Source organism: Gracilinanus agilis, chromosome 2 (assembly GCF_016433145.1).
Source record: "Gracilinanus agilis isolate LMUSP501 chromosome 2, AgileGrace, whole genome shotgun sequence".
In the NCBI taxonomy this organism is placed as follows: domain Eukaryota; kingdom Metazoa; phylum Chordata; class Mammalia; order Didelphimorphia; family Didelphidae; genus Gracilinanus; species Gracilinanus agilis.
Genome location: NC_058131.1, coordinates 475,916,359 through 475,939,847, shown reverse-complemented (window position 1 = coordinate 475,939,847; position 23,489 = coordinate 475,916,359).

Sequence of the window (23,489 nt, the reverse complement as noted above, 5' to 3'; positions counted from 1 at the left end):
TCTTAGCAGAAAAACATATACAGGTTTAGTAACTTAGCCATTTTAGATTGTAATTCTAGTTTTTTGACACCAGAGTGTGCAAGGGTTGGGGGTTTATAAAATTATCAAAACAAAACTAATTATAATGAATCTTAGCTAAACATTTATATACACAAACATATTTTTGTCACTAAAATTGTACTCTATTGTGGCATGGGCATGATCTTGGGCTCTCAAAGATCATGCCAGCAGAGGATGAGCTTTGGCAGCATCCCCTACCCCAAACTGGAACGATTTAGCCCTAGTGATGGACTGCGTCTCTTTTGTAAGAACCAGCCTAGTGCCATTTAGAGAGGCACAGCACCAACTTAAGTATAAGGTGATGAAATTTTTGGCCACCACTATTCTTATTTATTTATATATAAAATGAATGTACATATCTCAAATGCTTCTAGAGTGGAAAAAAGGAGAAAAGGTCATGAATCACATAGTATTAGTCTAAGTCTAAAAAGTTTGAGAATCCTTGCTACATGGATTTCACTAAAATGACTGTAAATTCATTGATTTAACATAAAACCAGGGGCAAGATTTGGGTTAGTAACTGATTACCCAATTATTCTTACAGAAAGCTGGCAACCTCTAGAACTGGAATACTATCTCCATTTATTTACTTGTGTGTTTTCCATAAAACAAGAAGATAGATTCTTATCAAAGGCATTTTCCCCCAGTTTTATTGATGTTTATTTTTACAAGACAAACATTTACATATTATTTCTACTTTATGAGAGGTTTCATAACAAAGTTGTGCAGTTAAGTTAAATAATATAGTGATTTTGTCTGAAAGTTCATAAAATTTTACATCTGTAATACCCCATCAACATTCTATTTTTAAAAGTGAACAAAAATCCATTTATTTTCTCTGCTTTCTACCTTTCACCCCATTTTAAAAAGGAAAAGAAAAAACACTAATCTCTTATGATAACAGTGCAGTCAACCAAAAAAAATCTCCCCTTCCCTCCCATGCCATGTACAAATATATGTGTATATGTGTACAAATATATCATACATATGCATATGTACATATATACACATATTTTCAAACAACTATATATAATATATTCAGCATGTGTATAGATATACACACACATAAACATATCTATTTGTTCAGCTTTTTTTAGTTGTGTCCAACTCTCTGTGATATCCCATTTGGGTTTTTCTTGGCAAAGATACTGAAATGGTTTGCCACTTTCTTCTTCAGCTCATTTTGCCAATGAGGAAATTGAGGCCAACAGGGTTAAGTGACTTGCCCAGGGTCATACAGCTAATAAGTCTCAGAGGATGGATTTGAATTCATGAAGATGACCCTTCTTGATTCCGAGGCCAGTGTTCTTTCCACTGCACCATGTAGCTGATACACATGCACGTGTACACACGCACACACACACACACACACACACACACACACAATCCTTGTTGCGCACTTTAGATTTCATTTCATCACCTTTCTATAATGGATAGCATGTTTCATCATCAGTCTTTTTCAATCAATCATGAATGTCACTGAACTGATCATAGCTTATAGCTTTCTTTTTAATTTTATTTTTATTTTCAGTTCTAAATTCTTTCCCTCCTTGATCCCCCTTACCTTAACCATTGAGGATGCAAGAAATAGAGTACCCATTAAAAATATGAAGTCATGCTAGTCACATTTCCACATTAGCCACATTGTATGTGGGGAGGTGGGAGAAACAAAGAAAATAAAGAGGAAAAAATACATTTCAATCTGCATTGAGTTCATCAGTTCTCTGTTTTGGGGTAGATAGCATTTTTCTTCATGATTCCTGTGGAATTTTTGGTTGATTATTGTATTGATATGAATTACTATGTCTTCCATATAGTTGATTATCTTTACATTATTGCTATCACTATGTTCATTCTTCTCCTGGTTCTATTCACTTTACTTTGCATCAATTTATATGTCTTTGAGATTTTTCTGACAACTTACTCTACATTATTTTTTACAGAACAATAGTATTCCATTGCATGCATTTTAACTTGTTCAGCCATTTCCCAATTGTTGGATATCCCCTCAGTTTTCAATTCTTTGCCAGCAAAAAAAAAGCTACTGTAAATATTTTTGTACACTTGAGTCTTTTTCCATTTAAAAAAAATGTCTCTGGAGTTTAGATCTAGTAGAGAATCATTGGGACAAAAGGTACATGCAATTCTATAGCCCTTTGGGCTTTGTTCCAAATTGTTCTCCAGAATGGTTGAACCAAGCTCCCGGTTCTACCAATAATGCATTTGAGTATTTATTTTCCCACTTTTCTAGAATTTGTCACTTTCCTTTTCTGCCATCTAAATCAATCTGGTGAATGTGAGGTGATACCTCAGAATTATTTTAATTTGCTTTTGTCTATTTGTAATTTAGGGCATTTTTTTTGGTTATTGATAGCTTTGTTTTCTTCCTCTGAAAATGGCCTATTCATAACTTTTGACCATTTATCAGTTGGGGAATTACTTTTACTTTTATAAAATTGACTCAATTTACTATATATATTTAATGAGTGAGACCTATATCAGAGATACTTGATCTAATTCCTTCCTGTCTCTTTCCTTTTTCTTGCTTTCCTTCCAATTTTGGCTGCATTGGGTTTTTTTTGTTTGTTTTTTGTTTTTTTATGAAAAACCTGTTCAACTTAACATAATCAAAATTTACTTCCTGTAACCCTTTCAATCTCTTGTTTTGTCATGAATTCTTCTTTTAACCATAGAACTGACACATAATTTTTCCATTCTCCCCTAATTTGCTTATATCACCATTCATTTCTTTTTTTTTTTAAACTCTTACCTTCTGCCTTAGAACCAATAAGACAGAAGAGTGGTAAGGGTTAGACAATAGGAGTTAAGTGACTTGCCCAGGGTCACACAGGGGGGAAATGTCTGAGACCAGATTTGAACCCAGGCCTTCCTGTCTCTAGGCCTGGTTCTCAATCCACTGAGCGACCTAACTGCCCTCATCACCATTCATTTCTAAATCATATACCCATTTTGAGCTTATCTTGGTATGTGTCATAACATGTTGGTCTATGTCTATTTTCTACCAGTCTACTTTCTGGTTTTCCAATAGTTCTTGTTAAATGGTGAGTTCTTTGGGTTTATCAAATATTAGATTTGCTTTAGCTTTCCAAGTTGTTTTTTTTAACTGTTTTGTTATATAAATTATTCTTATTCTGTTTATTTCATTCTTTACTAGTTTATATAAGTCCTTGAAATTGTTAATTTTTATAATGTTGATGGCATCTAGATGGCACAGTAGATAGAATGCCAGGCCTAAAGTCAAGAGAACTCATTTTTCTGTGTTCAAATTTGATCTCAGACACTTATTATTTTTTTTGACACAGGACAAGTCACTTAACCCTGTTTTCCTCAATTGTGCATCTGTAAAATAATCAAGAGAAGGAAATGGCAACCCACTCCAGTGTCTTTGCTAATAAAATTCCAAATGAGATCAAACATGACCAAAAATTCCAAAAGAGTCGGATGTGACAAATGACTGAATGACAATAATCTCATATCACTCTTTCCATGTCTTTTTGAAATCTTCTATTTCCCCATTTCGCATACCACAAAATATTATATCACATTCATATTCAACAACTTATTTAGCCATTTATTGAACATTTTTGACAAAGGCATTTGCTATCATACCAGAGGAGGTGCAGAGCAGAGTCTAAGCCCAAGAGGGATTCCTTATAGTTGGTGATGTTTTCCAGATGCTTCTGTTTATAGTTGACATTATATTGATTACATTCTCCTAAATGACATACATGATCACTCTACTCAGTTCTATATACAGAAAAAGTCAGAGGCCAAGAATGTTTATTATTCAAATTATTTTATACAATTGAATAGATGACCTATAGAGCTTATTTTTCAGATACTTCAAATTGACATTGATGTGAGCCATAATTTAACAAATGCAGGAGAGAAGGCTAGTTTGCTTTTGGGCTATAGTATAGTTCTTTTAGTGACCTCAAACTTTACCTTGAAATGAAGACCCATTTTTTTTCAAATACCAATATTTTTTCAGGGATGTTGTATCCATGTGGTATAGAACATTACAATTTCCAAAGCAATGAAGTTGAGGATCATCCAAAGGATAGATTTGTGTGGGGGGAGTACACTCAAATTGTAACAGATTATTGATGAGGAATTGTACTAAAGTAGTATAAAGGATATTATTAAAGTCATAAATAACAACAAGAAAAAAACAGACAATTTTAAAGAGAGGGGAAGAAGGGAGGATAGAAATCCAGATGAATTGTCTTTAGGTTCCCTTCATAGCGACACAATGTAAGAAAAATCAAGTAGGTGGTTCAGTGGATTGAGAGCCAGACCTGGAGAGAAGTCTTGAATTCCAATCTGACCTCAGATACTCATGGTATAGGCATCAAGTATTATGTAGGCAAGGGATAGCTATGTGGTACAGTGGATAGAGAGCTGGATCTGGAGTTAGGAAGACTCATCTTTCTGAATTCAAATCTGTCTTTAGATATTTAATAACTATGTGACTGTGGGCAAGTCATTTAACCCTGTTTGCCTCAGTTCTTCATTTGTAAAAGGAGCTAGAGAAGGAAAGGGCAAAAAAAAATCCTCTAGCATTTTTGCCAAGAAAACCCCAAATGGGGCCATTAAGATTTGGGCACAACTGGAAGGACTAAACAACAACAATAAATACAGTGGGCAGCTAAGTGGCGCAATAGACAGTCAGAAAGACCTGAGCTCAAGTCTAATCTCAAACACTTATTTACAGGTTATGGGACCCTGGACAAGTCACTTGACTTCAGTTTCCTCCTAAGAGAAATGAAGTTAACAATAGCACCTATCTCCCAGGGTTGTTTTGAAGATAAAATGAGATAATAATTGAAAAGTGCTTTGAAAATCTTAAAGCACCACATAAATACTAGTTATCATTATTATAATATTTAGTGAACCCTTTTGTAGTGAACTTATGGGAGGATAAAGTTAGGGTCACACAATGGCAGACATGGATGGATCACGAACAATACTGTTGGAGAGAATATTAACTTTGTTGTTACTGATCAGTTGTTTCAGTTGTGTCTGATTCTTCACGGACTCATTTGGAATTTTCTCAGCAGAGATATTGGAGTGGTTGGCCATTTTCTTTTCCAGCTCATTTTATGGACAAGAAAACTGAGGCAAAAAGGGTTTAAGCGACTTGCCCAAGGTCACACAGATAGGAAGCATCTGAAGCCAAATTTGAACCCAGTTAGATCTTCCTGACTTCAGGACTTTGTCCACTGAGCCTCATGGCTGCCCAAATACTGACATCAGCAATATCCTAAAACTACTGGAATATTGGGATCAACGATGAGGGAGAAGAGGAAGGGAAAGGGTGTAGCAACTCTTCCAAGAAAGGAGAATAAAGGGGACCACTGTCCATGAGCCACTATTCTGAGAAACTATTATGGGCTCCTGGGATCTTTAAACCAAGAATTAGGAGACTATGTGGTATTAGATCATACTAACGTATATGCATAATCGGTACCTGTGCATTCTCTTTTCCTCTCTTTGGATAACTGTCACATTTCCACTGGACCAGGAGGAGACTGATGATGATTTAAAGAGAGCAAACCTTAATTCAGATTCTAGTACTTATCCCTCTCCTCCCTTTATTTATTTATTTTTGGGGGGAGTCTACCATATCTGTTTTCTCGAGCCAGGGAGTGATCAGTCGTAGCAGCCTGGAAACCTTGTAAGAAGACAGAGGCCTTGCGGCTTGGGTTTGGGGTGAGGAGTGATGGATGTATTTGGCCGAAGCTCACTGACTGACTGCCAGGCAGGTTAATAGCAAATGGCTCTGGGAATCAGAACTGTTAGACCATGGCGGCTGCTGTGGCCACAGCCCAAGAGACACTTCCTAATGGCTCTTTGGGTGCAGGACCAGGGAAAACCATAGCAGTCAGACAAGAGCTCCTAGCTCGGCAAATAGCTACTGGAACCTGCATTCCTATCTTCAGCCTGAGACACAGTGGGAATGCTGGGTTTGGACTGAGAACAGAGATAGGAGAACTAGATAAGACCAGAGCCAGACCATACATTAAGGGCTAGCATATATTCTAAAGTTGTCTGGACAGGATGGAGAGCCAAGGGAGCTTTCAAAAACCTGAGGGTCTGATGAAAAGGCTGGGAGACCTTTCTGACTCCCTGTATCCATACTCCTATTTTCTGTGCTCAGTTCCAGCACAGAATTTAGAGCCAGTCCTATTCCCCATACTCCAATCATTTTCTTTAACCTGGGGATTCTGGATTGCAGTTTGGGAGACAATTGGGCAACGTGATCCATGAGTGAGAATTATTTAATGGTTTTTTTGTAATTTTACTACATTTGCTAAACCATGTAGTTATAGAAAAAGTTGGATTATGCCTGTGTCATATCAACATAGAGAGGCTGATATTGAGCTAAAATGAATGGGTAAAAAACATTTATTAAGTATGTGCCAAGAATTGAGCTAAGCACTGGGGATCCGGAAAAAAGGAAGTTCTTGTCCAATGAGGAGCATAAGTGCACATCAATACATGTAAAGAATTAATACCTATAAGGGATTAGTTCTCTGAACTAGAGGAAGGAGTAGTTTGGTTTGGAAATTTACAGATGTAAGAAAGGTCTTCCATGTGCTTTTTCAATTAATGTCAACAAAGAATGCCTGGACTTCTTAACTAAAGAATCAAAGATATAAACTAAGATGTGACCAAGTCCTTAATCACTTTGGGAGTGAATCCATTAGATGAAATTAGATGACAAGAAATATATTGGCATTGGATGAAAGATTTAAACACACCTCCAAATCTGTGTTTTTAGAGAAGGTATTCAAACTGGGGGAAAAGTTGGCTTCCAATAATCAGGAATGATGATTTTCCTTTTGGCAAATGTATTCTTTAAAAGTGTATCTTTGTTAATCTATATTTAAATTCATGTCCATTCTTCCCATAGGTTCTGCATATCTGTGGAAGAGAATATCTTGAATTTTTTGAGGGGTGGTTAGAGATGCTTCTATAACAATTGTTCTTACTGTACTACCCTTGAGGCAGCCAGGTGGCACAGTGGATAGAGTGTTGAGCCTGGAATCAGAAAGACTGATCTTCATGAATTCAAATCTGGCCTCGGACACTTATTAGTTGGGCGACCCTGGGCAAGTCATTTAACCCTCTTTGCCTCAGTCTCCTTATGTGTAAAATTAGCTGAAGAAGGAAAGGGCAAACTACTCTAGCATCTTTGTCAAGAAAAACTCTAAATGAGATCATGAAGAACTGGTCATGACTAAAAAATGACTGGACGGAATACTATCTTAGTAAATATTCATTTCTAAAAGCTAATTATTCTGGTTAGCTACTAGTTGATAATCAGTAGAAGAGCACTTTGGATAGGGGTTCATGAATGATAGTATTAGAAGTCCCAACTTCTCTGAAGGGTTACCTCTAGAATCTTGAGAGAAAGAGAAATTAACTATTGTTGGGCATCTAGCCTATCAACTCTAGTCAGAGTTGGGAGAATGAAATCAGAGGGGTTGGGTGCTTTACAGAGATGGTGAGTAGAATGACAAATCCTTTCTAGGAGCAATGGTAGAAAGTACATTGAGTAATTTTCAGAGCTAGAAAGCAGGGATGGGGGTGGGAGTGGGCCAAAGATGGCACTGCCTGGCAGCAAGCTGACTAATGAGCAGATGTCCAGGGGAATAGGGAAAAGAGTAAAACATGCCCGACACTTGCCTGAAATATTGGGCCAGGTGAATCACCCATAGTGATAACAGGGTAGAAATTCTTGAGGTGAAAGTGTTAAGGTCTTTAGGCATTGTCCCTATTCTGGCAGCAAAACAGCTAGTGAGAAGATGGCCAGAGAACAAGATCTATCAGCAGGGATAGAACTCTGGAGCATTAAGTTATTCTATTTTAATAATCTGAAGCAATGCTTTTGTATCGTATTGTAGATGCATTAAAAAAACTGAATCGTACGATTTCTTTACTTCTGAGACTTTTGATGCCTGCAAAAGGCAGGGCAGGGAATAAGAATTTATTGCATTCACTATGTGCCAGGCACTGTGCTTTACAAATATACTCTCATTTGCAGCTTAACAAAGTCTGACTGCATGGGTTTAGAGGCTATCCTTTGTAAGCAAGTCAGAGTGCCTTTATGGGACCATGTAGCTACAGTATACCATCACTTATCTGGTGGGCAAAATTATAAACTGTACTTCTTTGCTTTATGTTTTTATTTTTGTTTCAATTTCTACTGATACCTTGTGTTTTTATGTCATCTACATTTTCCAGTGCAGCCTCGACCCTTGACCAGAGAACCGTACTTTATAATACTTTTTAAAAAGAGGGAAAAAAACTGAATTCAGGAAACTAACCAAAACATCAGCCAAGTCCAGCATTATATATAATGTTTTTCATATTTTCTCTTTCTGTACAAAGTCCTCCATCTCTCTGATGAAGAAAAGGAGTACATTTTCATATCTCTTCTCTGAGACTGTGCTTTGTTGTTACATTTTCACAGCATTCACTTTTTAAACTTTTGTTGCCGTTCTTTTACTTTGCTTTGTTTTCAAGTCATTGTATATGCTGCCTTCCTGGTTCTGCTTATTGCATGTGCAGCAGTACATATAAGTCTTTTCATGCTTCTCTGTATTTATTCCTTTCATAGGTTCTTAGATTTCTTAGTAGTAAAATTCTTTTATATTCATGTATCAGAACTCATTTAGTGATTTCCTAATCAATAGATATCTACTTTGTTTCTAGGTCTTTGCTACTACTGAAAGGATAAGTTATAAATATTTTGATATGTTTGAGGAACCTTTTTTCTAAATATATCAAAATAAAATACTAAATATTGGTTCCAAGGTAGAAAAGAGGTAAGGGTTAGGCAGATAGGGTTAAGTGACTTGCCTAGGGTCACACAGCTGGGAAGCATCTGAGGCCATATTTGAATCCAGCACCTTCCATCTCCGGGCCTGACTCTCAATCCACTGAGCCACCCAGTTGCCCCTGTAAAACCTTTAAAAAAATCATTGACTTTCTTGAGACATATAACTAGGAATGGGATCTCTGGATCAAATGGTCTATACTTTTCTGGCCCTTTTTAAAAAATTTCATTTATTATTTTTAATGAACAATAACCAATTTTCTCTCCCCCCTACCCATATTCCCAAACATGAAGATGGAGGAAGCAAATAAAAAGCCTTGTAACAAATATCATAGTTAAGTAAAATACATTCCTATTTTGCTTATGTCCAAAAAAAATGTCTTGTTCTATACCCTGAGTCCATTGCTTCTCTGTCAGGAGATAAATATCATGTTTAATCTTTAGTTCTTTAGAATCAAGATTTGTCATTGTTTTGATTAGAATAAAGTTTGACAAAGTTATTTTAAAGTATTGTTAGTCATTATATGTATTGTTCTGTTTCTGCTGATTTCACTCTTCATCAGCTCCTTCCAGTTTTCCCAGGTTTCACTGAAGTTGTTCCTGTTGTCTTTTCTTATGGCCCAATTGTATCTGTTACATTGATATATAATAATTTGTTCAGCCCTTACTCCAGTTCTTTGCTTCTAATCCTTTGCTAATACATAAAGAGTTATAAATATTTTTATACATATAGGATCCTTTCTTCCTTTTATGATTTCTTTGGGGTATAGGCTTAGTAGTGCTATTGTTGGGTCAAATGGCATTATAATTGAATGACTTTTGGAGGATAATTACAAATTGCTTTTCAGAATGGTCAGACCAGTTTATTGCTCCATTATCAGTAGATCAGTGTTCCCATTTTCCTACAAAGTTTTCAGTTTCCTTTTTTGTCAGCTTTGCTCTTCTGCCAGGTGTGAAATAGAACCTCAAAGTGCTTTTAATTTATATTTCTTTAAATACTAATGATTTGGAGATTTTTAAAAATGTGACTATTGATAGCTTGAATTTCTTCCTTTGAAAGCTGCCGCCTTTGGAAATTGTTCAATTGGGAAATGGCTCTTATTCTTATAAATTGAATACGTTTTTTTAAAATATATCTTGGAAAAGAAGTCTTTATCTGAAGAACTTGGTGCAAAGTTTTTTCTCCCAATTACCTACTTCTAATTTTAGCAGCATTGGTTTTGTTTATATAAAACTTTCTTAATTTTATGAAAACATTACTATTTTATTTTCTGTGACTTTTTTTATCCATAATTTGGTTAACAAACTCTCCCCTAATCATAGATGCAAAAATAATTTTTCTTATTCTTTTAATTTGTTCATAATATTGCCTCTGTTCCTTATGTGTCTTGCTAATCTCCTCTGTATCATTCTAATTGTAGCCTATGTGCTAATGAAGACACCATCATTTTAGTAATTTTTTTGCCTATCCAGAATGGTTGTATCTGTGCAACTTTGCATTAGTGTTGTCTTCCCACACCCCATCTTCCTTGCATGATAATGGTAAAATAACTATAGTTTTCTATAGGGTATAGATAAGGGGCCATGTATCAATATAATCTGCTTCTATTGCTACTGTAGTACATATCAGGTACACACACACACACACACAAACCATTATTCCACATATATTGGCTCACCAAACTGATAAATCCTTCAACATCACCCTGGAAAATGTTTTTCTAGGTTCTTAGTGGTAGAACTAGTCAAGTTTAGTAGCCCAGAGGTCAACCTGCCTTATTACACAGAAGATGAAATTTTTATTATGACTCTGTGGGTCTGAGCAGCACAAGTTCAAGGTTGCCATGGTCTCTAGCAGTTTCATTGTGGCTCCCTTGTATTTCTGGCACAATCTTGCCACAGACTTTAGAAGTCTATTTGTTCTTCATACTCATGCACATTCAAGGTTTATCTATAGACTTTCCATGGCATAGTACTGCAAAGTAACCTACTTTACTCCAGGAAGACACAGGGTTCAGATCTTACCTATGGTTCTTAGTCCAAAGACAAATCTTTTGCGTGTGTTTTCTTCTTTGTAAAATGCAAATAATACCTGTGAGAAAGGAATTCCCCTCCCTTTGATTTTATTTAATCAACCAGGGACCTGGAGGTCCTTTACCATTGAGATGTGCAGGGATACACATGCCCACAATGTAAGGAAGCTGAAACCAACAAGATAGGAAATTGATCCCACAAGCACTGCCCCACCAGGCAGTACCAGGAAAATTAAGAAACTATGATTGGTTCCTGAGATGTGATGAGCTAATGGGTGGAGAAAACTGCTTATAAAGGCAAGACCAAGGGTCTGGAAGACATTCTGATTCTGATTCTGATCCTGATTCTCTCTCTGACTCTGGTGCTGGTAGCTATTTTTGAAGACTCTGACTCTGATGCTGGTGAGACTCTCATGGACTTCTGGCTGGAGATTGGAACCCTGTCAGTGGTGAGCTGGATTTCATCAGAATGGCACATAAGGTGGTAGGCTAGGCAACTCAACCCCTGTCCTACATTTCCTTCTTGTTACTATCTCTACTTTGATGTAATAAAGCTACTAAAGCTAATAGCCTCATAATTTAATTTTAATTTTTACATACCTCTGCTATCCTTCTCATATAATTGTTGTGAAGCTCAAATGACATAAAGTGCATTACAAACTTTAAATCAATATATAAATGACATACAATATGTTAAATTGAGTATCAACCTGAGAACCAATGCTATACCTACCACAGAACATGCTGTTCCCTTATGATGAAAATTTCATCAAAAGTTTAAAAATTAAATAATTCTGTCCTACTCAGAGTTATAAGAAAGCAAGGTCATCTTTAAATAAGCTATTCTTTGAAAAGCAACCTGTAACTATACCATATGCTCAGGTGACAGGCCTATCTCCATTCTCTTCAGCATCTTTGCTAGGTGCTGCTAAATTTAGGTGGAGGTGCTGTAATAAGGATCTATTTTTTTTCAAATTGCCTCTTTTTTCAGAAAAGTTCCATCTTCTAATATGCCATATGTTGGATACTATAAATTGATCTTAAGTTTTAAAAACTGTTTCTTTAAAATTGGGGTCAACTTATAGTCATATGGGCAACTGGCCTCTATTCCTAATTTTATTTAAGTAGCTGCTCAGAGATTAGTGCTATCCTTCATGTTTCTTGCCCTTGCTTTGAAAGAAGCAACCAGCAGAGTAGAGACCCTCTTCCTTTGTTCCTAATCACTTGATGTCCTTTCTCCAGTCTTATCCCTACTCTAACAGTATAGACCAGGGGTCAGCAATGTATGGCTCTTTCTGCAGGAGCCATAAAGTCAATTTTTTTTCAGGCGCTGTTACAGGAGCACGCACTGTGAGCACTGTACAGCTCTCATGAAATTACATTTTAAAAAATGTGGCATTTATGGCTCTCACGGTCAAAAAGGTTGCCAACCCCTGGTATAGACTATGGGGCTAATCATTAGCAAAAGGTTTTGAAATGCTTACCTTCTGGTCAACTGTCACAGCTATGGATTATATAATATAGTAGATAAAGCATTGGCATTGGATTCAGAAAGCTTGATTCTAATCCTGAGTCTACTATTTACTAACAAACTTGTGAGACCTGGACAAGTCACTTGAACTCTCTGGGTCAAAATTTCTTCATCTATAAAAAAGGACATTATCAGCTGCCTATTAGACATTTCCAAATGGTCATCTTATAGATGACTTAAACTCAACATGTTCAAAATAGAATTTATTATTTTTCTCTCTCAACCCCCTCCTTGATCCTAACTTTCTTATTTTTGTTCACAGCATACTTCCAGGCATCCATATTCCTAACCTAGGAGTCACCATTGACTTTTCAATTGCCCTCCCACACCATTTTTAGTGAGTTACAAATTTGCCATTTCTAATGCCACACTATCTCTCACCTCCATTTCCTTCTCTTACCTCATACAACTGCCACACTAGTTCTGACCCTCATCATCTCTCATTTTTTTTAAACCCTTAACTTCTGTGTATTGGCTTCTAGGTGGAAGAGTGGTAAGGGTGGGCAATGGGAGTCAAGTGACTTGCCCAGGGTCACACAGCTGGCAAGTGTCTGAGGCCGGATTTGAACCTAGGATCTCCTGTCTCTAGGCCTGACTCTCAATCCACTGAGCTACCCAGCTGCCCCCTCATCATCATCTCTCATTAAAAAGTATTACAAGATCCTCTTAATTACTTTCCTGCTTCTAATCTCTGTTCTTTTCAGTCAGTCATTCAATAGACATTTATTTAAGTGCCCACTATGTGCCAGATGCTGCTAAGGGCTAGGGTTACAAAGAAAGGCAAAAGACAGACACTGTTCTTGAAGAGTTTATAGTCTAATAGAAGAGACAACATGCAAAGAACTACATATAAACAAACTAAACACAGGAAAAATTGGAAATAATTAATAAAGGAAAGACATTAAAATTAAGAAAGACTAGAAAAGGCTACTTATAGAAGGAAGGACTTTAGCTGGGACTTGAAGGAAGTCAGAGAAACCAGGCAATGGAGATGAGGAAGGAAAACATTCTAAGCAAAGGGGACAGGCAGTGAAAATGCTTAGAGCAAAGAAATGGACCTTTAATATTTAGGTCACACATTCATCTAAAAAATAAATCTTTCTCTTCTGTCTTAGCGTCAATATTGTGTATTGGTTCCAAGACAGAAAAACAATAAGGGCTAGGCAACTGAGATTAAATGACTTGCCTAAGGTCACACAGCTAGGAAGTATCTTAGATCAGATTTGAATCCAGGACATCCCATCTCTAGGCCTCGCTCTCAATCCGCTAAGCCACCTTGCTGCCTCCCAACCCCCCATTCATTTTTAACTTTATTTCAGACTATGGAATTAGGCATTTATCAATGTAATTTCTGCCAGAATGCTTTCCAGATTTCCTATTAATTCCTATCATGTAGGGAAATCTTTCCTAGGTAATTTTTAAAAAATTTATTTAAGGGCAGCTGGGTAGCTCAGTGGATTGAGAGCCAGGCCTAGAGATGGGAGATCCTAGGTTCAAATCTGGCCTCAGACACTTCCTAGCTGTATGACCCTGGGCAAGTCACTTGACCCCTATTGCCCACCCTTACCACTCTTCTACCTCGGAGCCGATACACAGAAGTTAAGGGTTTAAAAAAATGCAAAAAAAAAAATTTATTTAACATCAGGTTATTGAGCATAGTTATTTCTAATTCTTTCTGTCTAGTCTTTTCCATTGATCTTTTCTATTTTTTTAACTAGACCAAAGGATAATGATGATTGCTATTTTATAATACAGTTTAAGGTTCGGGAGTATTATTATCCCTTTATTTCTACTACCTTGTTCATGATTTCCTTTGTTAGTCTAGATTAGGGGTAGGCAACCTTTTTGGCCGTGAGAGCCATAAACGACACATTTTTAAAAATGTAATTTTGTGAGAGCCGTACAGTGCTCATAGTGTGCGCTCCTGTAACAGGGCCTGAAAAAAAAAATTGACTTTATGGCTTCTGCAGAAAGAGCCATATCTGGCCCTCAAAAGAGCCAGATATGGCTCGAGAGCCATACATTGCCGACCCCTGGTCTAGATCTTTTGTTCTTCCAAACAAATTTTTGTTGTTATTTTGTTTAGATTCTCTTTGCTTTCAAAATTTCCAGTAAAAGAGTTTACAAGGAGCAAAGAATACCATCAACTCCTCTTTTGGGACATATGACTCTATTTGTATAAGTGTAAGATAGTAGGGAGTATCCCTGGAAGGATGTTCTCAACAGAAATTAAAAAGTTCAGGTCAAGGGAGGGGTTGAGTGGGAAAAATAATAAATTCTATTTTGAACAGGTTGAGTTTAAGTCACCTATAAAACATCCATTTGGAAATATCCAATAGACAGTAATGTCCTTTTTTGGAGATGAATACTCCTGCCATTTTCTATCATGAATATTCCTGCAATTTCCTCATCTATCCTAGTCCTTTTTTGCTGATCCAAAACCTATTCATCCTTCAAGGTCAAGATCAAGTCTCATATCTCTATAAAAACTTTTTCTGACTCTTTTAATACACACTGATCTCTCCCTTCAGAACTCCTAAAGTATTTACAGTTTCTACCACACAATTTAATATGGTGTAGGACAGTGATGGGCAAACTTTTTAAAGAGGGGGCCAAAGGAAAGGAAATGCTTATCTGTCAGTCTGTTTCTAAGGCAACTCTTTCAAAGTTTCCTTGTATTGTATCCTACTCATTGTATTCGTCAGATTAGGAATAATGTCATGTAGCCAGATAGAATATTTCAGGGGGTTCCATTGGGCCGCAGGCTGTAGTTTGCCCATCACTGGTATAGGATGCTATCCTGTATTGCTAGTTCTCTAATAGTTTCATGTCTTGTTTGTCAAATAGATTATATACTTCCTGAGGTCATGAGTTGATTTCTTATGCTTCCTTTTGTGAGGGGGTAAAGGGGAAGTAAGTAGAAGGAAGGAGGAAGGATGGATGGGAGAAAGGAGAGAGGAAGGTAGAGGAAGGTAGAGGAAGGTAGTGGTCCCCAGCCCTGGCAGGGGGAAATTGACCAGAGCCCTTTGGGGCTCAAATAAAAGATCAGAGAGCAACTTAGGGTTTAGAATAATTATATTTTATTTAAATCAGGAAAGGGAAGGTCTAGGGAAAGCTAGGAGGTAGACAGAAGGGGAAAAAGGCTCTGCAGGGTCCAGGGTAGAGAGAGTCAGCCAGCCTCTGGGCTCCAGAGAGAGAAAAGGCACCAAAAACCCTCTGTCTTATACTTTCTCTGACACCAAAGTGGGAGGTGTCAGGGGAAGTTGTCTCCCAGGGCTTACAACAATTTTAAACTTCACACTTTGTATCTTTCATAACTTGGAGCTGGTGAGTATATAAGCACTCAATAAATACTTATTAATTCAGTCAGCCAATCAATCAGTCAACATTTATTGACCACTATGTGCCAGGTTCTATGCTTAGTGCTGGTGGTACAAATACGACTAAAAAAGAAAGATAGGGGGCAGCCAGGGGGCTCAGTGGGTTGAAGCCAGGCCTAGAGATAGGAGGTCTTAGGTTCAGATCTGGTCTCAGACACGTCCTGCCTGTGTGACCCTGGGCAAGTCACTTGATCTCCATTTGCCTAGCCCTTACTGCTCTTCTGCCTTGGAACTGTAAGAGTTTAAAATTAGGTTTTATACTAAATATGAGAGTTATAAAGTAATATTGTGGTGGGAAAATGTAGATAATGAGACAGATTCTAACAAGCCTATTAGCCCTTCTCCAGTGAAGTCAGGCTCAGCCCTGGCAGGGACTTCCCCAAGTCCCTTGTCTCCATGTGGATTTCACAGTAATCCTCAACCAGAAGTCCCAGTGGTGTATTCATCATATTAGGAATAATGTTGGGCTGCCTGATAGAACATTTCAGGGGGCTGCATCTGGCAACGGGCTGTAGTTTGCCCTTCACTCCCTAGACCACACTGGCCTCTTCTTTTATTCTCCTCTTTTCCACATTACTTCCTGTCACTTCCTGTCTCTCCTCCTCTTCACAGAAACCAATGGCAGTCTTTCAATTTGCCTAGCACTGCCCAAGGTGGTGGTGGTAGTGGGGCAGTGGCCTTTGGAGGTGTGAGCTTACTCTAGTAATTGACTGGTGAACTCTCTTACTTAGTGTTAAGTAGGGGTACTTTAAGTTCTTGATTTGATTAGCTAAAAATAGACAAGGGGAGAGTTAATCCTATCTTCATAGAACCAATACATAGCATTGGTTCTAAGGCAGAAGGTAAGGGTGTAAAAAAGAAAAAAGAAAGACAGCTCCTACCTTTTACAATCAAATGAGGGAAAGCAATACAAAAAAGGAAGCTGAAAAGGTTGGGGTGGGGGGATGGATGCCAAGGAAGAGAAAGTACCACCCAAGAGCCTGGTGAAGTTAGTCAGAGGAATCTCAAAGTCATGCAGCCAGGTGAGAAATGAGATGTCGGATGTGAATTTTCTCCTTAAATGGTGGTTTGGAGTTCATGACTCCACACTCCAACCAAAGAGGCAGAGGGTAGCAATGAGGTGGAATCCCAAGTTATCTTGATAAATGAGCATCCTAGGGTGTGGTGAAGTCCCAAAGGAGTGCAGCCAGGTAATTGGTTATGAAGAAACCACTATCCTTTTCTATTTTGTTACGTCTATATTTTTAGACCTTTATTGTTGTTTTTTCCATAAGTTGAACTTTTAGCTAGGTGGATCAGTGAATTGTTTTCTGGACCTAGATTCAGGAAGGCATAAATTGAAATTGAACCTCAGACACTTACTAACTTTCTGACTCTGAGCCAATCATTTAACCTGTTTGCCTTAGTTTTCTCAATGATAAAATGAGAATAATAATAGTACCTACCATCTAGGGTCGTTGTGAGAATGGAATGAGTAAAGCACTTAGTACAGTGCCTGGCACATTTGTTGTTCAGTCATTTCATTTGTGTCTGACTCTTCATGACCTGATCTGGAGTCTTCATGGGAAAGATACTAGGATGGTTTACCATTTCCTTCTCCAGCTCATTTTACAGAGGAGGAAGTCCGCATTTGAACTCAGATCTTCCTGACTCCAGGGCTTGTGGACTATTCACTGCACTATCTGTCTGCCTGCCTGGCATTATAGTAGACACAATAAATATTCATTCTCTTCCTCCCCTGCCCCCCCCCAGTCCCTATTCAGCTACTCTTTAGATTTTCTATTAATGTAATAGCAGGTAGCAGAACTGAATTCTGATAGCAATCAATAAATGTTTGCTGATGACATATCAGTGATGTGGACTTTAGTAAGGAATGTACTGTTTGTTTGCCAGAAATTGCTATGGCACTGGAAGGCTTTATCAGAATTCCTCCCTTAGCAATTAGTCACTACCAAAGTCCATTTTTCAGCATTGTTTGAATGAGTCAGTGTCATCATTAGCCCAAGAAAGGGAGAGAAAAAAAAGAAAAATAATGTGATAAGCAGGTTTCTGTCTGGTACAGTCTGTATACATTCCCAGTTGGAATGATAGCATCATTTTAGATGTTAAAAGAATAAGGCATCTAGAGGAGAAATAATGCTCTGCTCCTCATGATTCATATTTCAGAAATGATGTTGCAAGACTAATATTTCAAAATCAAACCTTGCCTTGTGTTTGCAAATGGTTGGATTCAGTTGTATCCTCAGGCATAAGAGAAGGCCACACCCTACTTTCTTTACCACTTTTTGTCCTTAGATTACCAAATAAATAGGGCAGCTAGGTTAGAACAGAGCACTGGAACCTGAAGTTTGAAAGCCTTGACTTCAAATGTGGCCTCAGATACCAGCTATGTGACCTTGGGAAAGTCACTTAACCCTGCTTACCTCATTTTCCTTGCCTGTAAAATGAGCTGGAGAAGGAAATGACAAACCACTCCAGTATCTTTAAGAAAACGCCAAATGGGGTTACAAAGAGTTGGCAAGACTGAACAACAGTACAGAATAAAGAGTAGAATATCCCTGTAGCCTAACTCTAGGTTATCATCCTAGCTAAGCTCTATCTATGCTGTGAGACAGCTGAGAAAAACTATTTCTACAAGGTGAATTTTGACATAGAGACTATTTCACTGTCAAAACTACGACAGAAACAGAATCTCTAGGATGACACCTATCCTGGCCCCACTTCTCTACTCCTCTTGCCCATAGTCTTGAACTCCAGAAGGCACAGACAACAGAGATCTGCTTCTCCTAAAGCCAATTAATCATCATGTCTGGTTGTTTCCATCTTCATAACATTTCTCAAGTATGCTCCCTCTTCTTGGACACTGACACATCTCTGGTGCAGGATGCCCTCATCTCCTGTGTAGACTATTGAAACAGCCTTATGGTTAGCCTCCCTGCCTTAAATCACTCCCCATACCAGTTGATCCTCCACTCACCTATCACACTGATCTTCCTAAAGCTAGCACAGATCTGACCATGTTAGTTCTCTATTAAATAAGCTTCAGTGGCTTCTATCACCTCCAGAATCAAACATAAAATCTCTTGTTTGACTTTTAAAAAAACAACAAACTCTTTCCTGCTATCTGAGAATTGATAATGTATGTGGGTTCCAAGCCAAAAGAGTGGTAAGGGCCAGGCAGTGGAGGTTAAGTAGTCACTTGGAAAGTATCTGAGGTCACCTCATTTGAACCCTGGATCTCTACACCTGGTTCTCTTTCCACTGAGCCACATAGCTGCCCCTTGTTTGGTTTTTAAAGCTCTCCATAATTTGGTACCTTCTTCCTTTTCAAGTCTTCTTATATTTTACTCCCCTCTCCCTTACTCTGTGATTTGATGATACTGGCATCCTTCTTGTTTTTACATATGAAATCCCATCAGTCAATCAGTCAACTATCATTTATTCATTTATTTTTAAACCCTTACCTTTGGTCTTAGAGTTGATACTAAAATATTAGTTCTAAGGCAGAAGAGCAGTAAAGGGTAGGCAATTGGGTTTAAGTGACTTGCCCAGGTCACACAGCTAGGAAATATCTGAGTCCAGATTTGAACCCAAGATCTCCCATCTTCAGGCCTTCACCTATCCTCAATGGGTTGGGGATGGAGAGGAGAAAAAAATTGACTTTTGTTTATTTTTTTAAATTTAAAATTTTTAGAAAATAGGTCAGGATAGTGAGTGCTACAGATGTGAAATGTTGCATGCATTTTCAGATGAAATCATTGCATTATTATATTCATTTAACTGTTTTCCTTTGTCATAAGACACTTCATAAGACAACAATAAAAATTTTTTTATTACCAAAAAAAAGACAATTCTTGCTCTCAAGATGCTCATAATCTAATGAGGGAAACAACATGAAAACAAATTGTACACAGGGTTAATTGGAAATACTCTGCATAGACACTAGAATTAAGAGGGATTGTCAGGAAAGGTGGGATTTTTTAGAAGATGGGATTTTAGCTGGAACTTGAAGGAAACCAGAGAATCAATGAGGACAGAACATTCTAGGTATGGGGTAAGCCAGTGAAAATGCCTGGAGTTGGAGATGGATTGATTATCTTGTTTGAGGAACTGCGAGGAGACCAGTGTCACCAGATTGAAAAGAATATGGTGGTTGTGGGAGAAGAGGTCTAAGGATGGAGGGAGGATAGGTTATGAAAGGTACTGAATGCCAAGAGGATTTTTTTATTTGCTATTTTTATTTTTTATTTTTTTATTTCTTTTTCCTTTACTTTTATTGTAATAGCAGACTATTGCAATAGTCCAGACACAAGGTAAAGAGGTTCTGCACCAGGGTTTTGGCAGTTGTCATAGGAGAGATAGGAACATATTCAAGAGATAATTTTAAAAAAGTCAACAGTCCTTGGCAACACATTGGCTATGAAGGAGGGAGTGAGGGAGAGTGAGGAGTTGATAACATTTAAGTTGGGCACTTTGGTGACTAGGAAGATAATAGCACCCTCAAGTATAATAGGAAAATTAGGAAGAGGGGAGAATTTTGGGGAAAAGATAGGGAGTTTAGTTTTGGATATATTGCATTTAAAGGATCTATGGAACATTCAGTTCAGAATGTCCAATAGAAGTTGGAGGTGCTAGATAAGAGGTCACCAAGAGGTTAGGGCTGTATAAATAGATCTGAGAATCATCAGCATAGAGATAATAATTGAATTCATGGGAGATGATGAGATAACCAAATGAAATAGACTAGAGGGATAAGAGGGCCCAGGCCATAGCCTTGTGGGACACTTCTGTTTAGAAAGCATGATCTAGATGAAGAAACAGCAAAGGAGATTGAGAAGGAATGATCAGATAGTTGGGAAGAAAGAGCAAATTACTTGCCAGCACTGGGGTGGGGAAAGGAAGGGAGAGAGGGAGATAAGTTCCATTATATAACTTAGAAAAACTTGTATAGAAATTTGTTATTTCATGTGATTTGTAAAAATATGTATATAATATAAAAAAAAAGATAGGTGGAAAGAGAACAAAGAGGGGCTAGTATAAGAGAAAAGAGTGATGGACAGTATCAAAGGTTGCGGAGAGATCAAGCAGGATGAAGACAGAGAAAAGACCATTTGATTTGGCGATTAAAGGACCAATACTAACTGTGGAGAGAATAAATTTGATTGAATAATGAGGTCAGAAGTCAGACTAGAGACAAAAAGAAATTCTGGCAAAGAGTGTAGCTAACTTTAAAAAGCTATCTGGGGCAGCTAGGTAGCTCAGTGGATAAAGAGTTGGGTCTATAGATGGGAGGTCCTGGATTCACATCTGATCTCAGACATTTCCTAGCTGTGTGTTCCTGTTAAGTCAACCCCATTTATCTAGCCCTTACTGCTCTTCTGCCTTGGAAATGATACTTAATATTGATTCTGAGACAGAAAGTAAGGGTTTAAAAATAAATAAAATAAAAATTTAACATCTGCTATAGTCCTCATGAATTACCACATCATTTGACCATTTAATGCATGCAAGACCATTACAGGAGGTGCTTATAGCTGGACACAGCCATTGTTGAAGCAAGAACCACAAGAGAGAAGTTTTAGCTTGCCAGAAATTCAGCAAAAGAAAGAAAGGGTCTGTATAACAGTGGTGTTAGTAACAATAATAACTTTTCTATAACATTTTTAGATTTACAAAGTACTTCTTTACAGTGTCTCTTTTGCAGTCCAGTGAGCATGTCATTTCCCTCATTTTCCATTTTTAAATTTGAGTGTTAGGAGTGTTGCCTAGATCACAAAGCTGGCAAGGCAGGAGTTAGAACTGTCTGAATCCAAGGTAGGAAGGAAAGAGGGAAACTAGTGTAGCTGCCTTCTCAAGCTGATCCAGAAAAAGGAGGGATGATGGAATAGATGAATCAAATAAGGGCTTTTTAAGGATGCTGGAGTCATGGGCATGTTTGTAGGTAGTAGGAAAGGAGCCAATAAAAAAAAGGAAGTCTGTAGATAAGTAAGAGAGTGGGGATGAAAAAGGAGGGCAACTTGGAAAAGGTGGAATGAAACAGAACCATTTGTACATGTAGAGGGATTTGACTTGGCAAAGAGAATAGCCATTTCATTATTTGAGACAATTAAAAAAAGAGATAGTGGCAGAAGACTTCAGGGTGATGTGAGGTGAGGAAGAGGGGAGAGGAGGGAGTCCTTGGTAAGCTATTTCATTTTTTAAAAAATTTAATAACATATGAGACAATTTTCTCAGTTAAAAGAATTGGGGTTTGGGGAGTCTTAGGAAGTTTGAGGAATGAAAACTTTAGGAAGAGTCCTGTGGTGAGCATCTTCTGACTCTAAGTATTTAAAAAAAACACCTTACCTTCTGATTTAGAATGGAGACTAAATATTGATTTCCAAGGCAGAAGAGCAGTAAAGAATAGGCAATTGGCATTAAGTGACTCATCCAAGGTCACACAGCTAAGAAGTGTCTAAGGCCAGATTTGAGCCCAGGTCCTCCCAACTCCATGACTCCAAGCATTTTTTCCTAGCTGTTCTCAAACCTGGGACTACCTCCCTCCTCAAAGCTGCCTCCTTGCTTTCCTAGATTCCTTCAAATCTCAGTGAATGTCCTACTTTTTACAAGAAGCCATTCCCATTTTCTCTTAATTTTAGTGTTTTCTTTAAATTGCTAGTCTCCATAACAGGGGTCGGTAATGTATGGCTCTCGAGCCGTATCTGGCTCTTTTGAGGGCCAGATATGGCTTTTTCTGCAGGAGCCATAAAGTCAATTTTTTTTTCAAGCACTGTTACAGGAGCGTGCACTATGAGCATTGTACGGCTCTCACGAAATTACATTTTAAAAAATGTGGCATTTATGGCTCTCACGGCCAAAAAGGTTGCCGACCCCTGCACCATAAGTTTTTATTTTTCTCAAGAATACAATGCCAACATCCATAATCTCTATGGGAGAGACTATTAAGATGGTATTAAACCAGAAACTCTCTGTACCTATTCAATCACCAGTTTAGAACAAAAAGTGGCTGTGTGAAAAGAATAGATCTAAGACTAGAAAAGATAAGCTCTATTTACAGCTCATAGTGTTCTTAGATCATATATCTTTTCTGTATTTAACTTCCTCTAGCTTTACAATGCAGATAATGATGTTTGCTGGCAGTGAAAATAAGAATTCTATCTTTTATGAAGTCAAGAAAGGGCAAATACATTTTGGGTCCAAGTTGCCCTCAAGTTATAGCCAGAACTACTGAAATTTTAAAGATGTGCTATCCTAGGTAAATTAACTCCATAATAACACCAAATTAGGTATCAATTCAAAAGTTACACAATTTTGAAAGTAACTAAAATTATATCCCTCACACAAGTTGCTTTACAGAAGTAAAAAAAAACAGTCCAAAAACATTTCTTAATACTTTCTGTGTTCCAGGCACTGTGTTAAGCACTGGACAATGTACTAAATATCCAGATATCCAAAAAACTTAGGAATCATGGCAAAGATTACAAGATGAATGTGAAATTGATTGAAGGTATGTAAATGTTAAAAAATATATATATAATAGGAATTTTAGTTGAAACCATCAATGCTTCTTCACACTTGGACATCAAGAATAAAATAATATGACTGAAAAATAACTTACA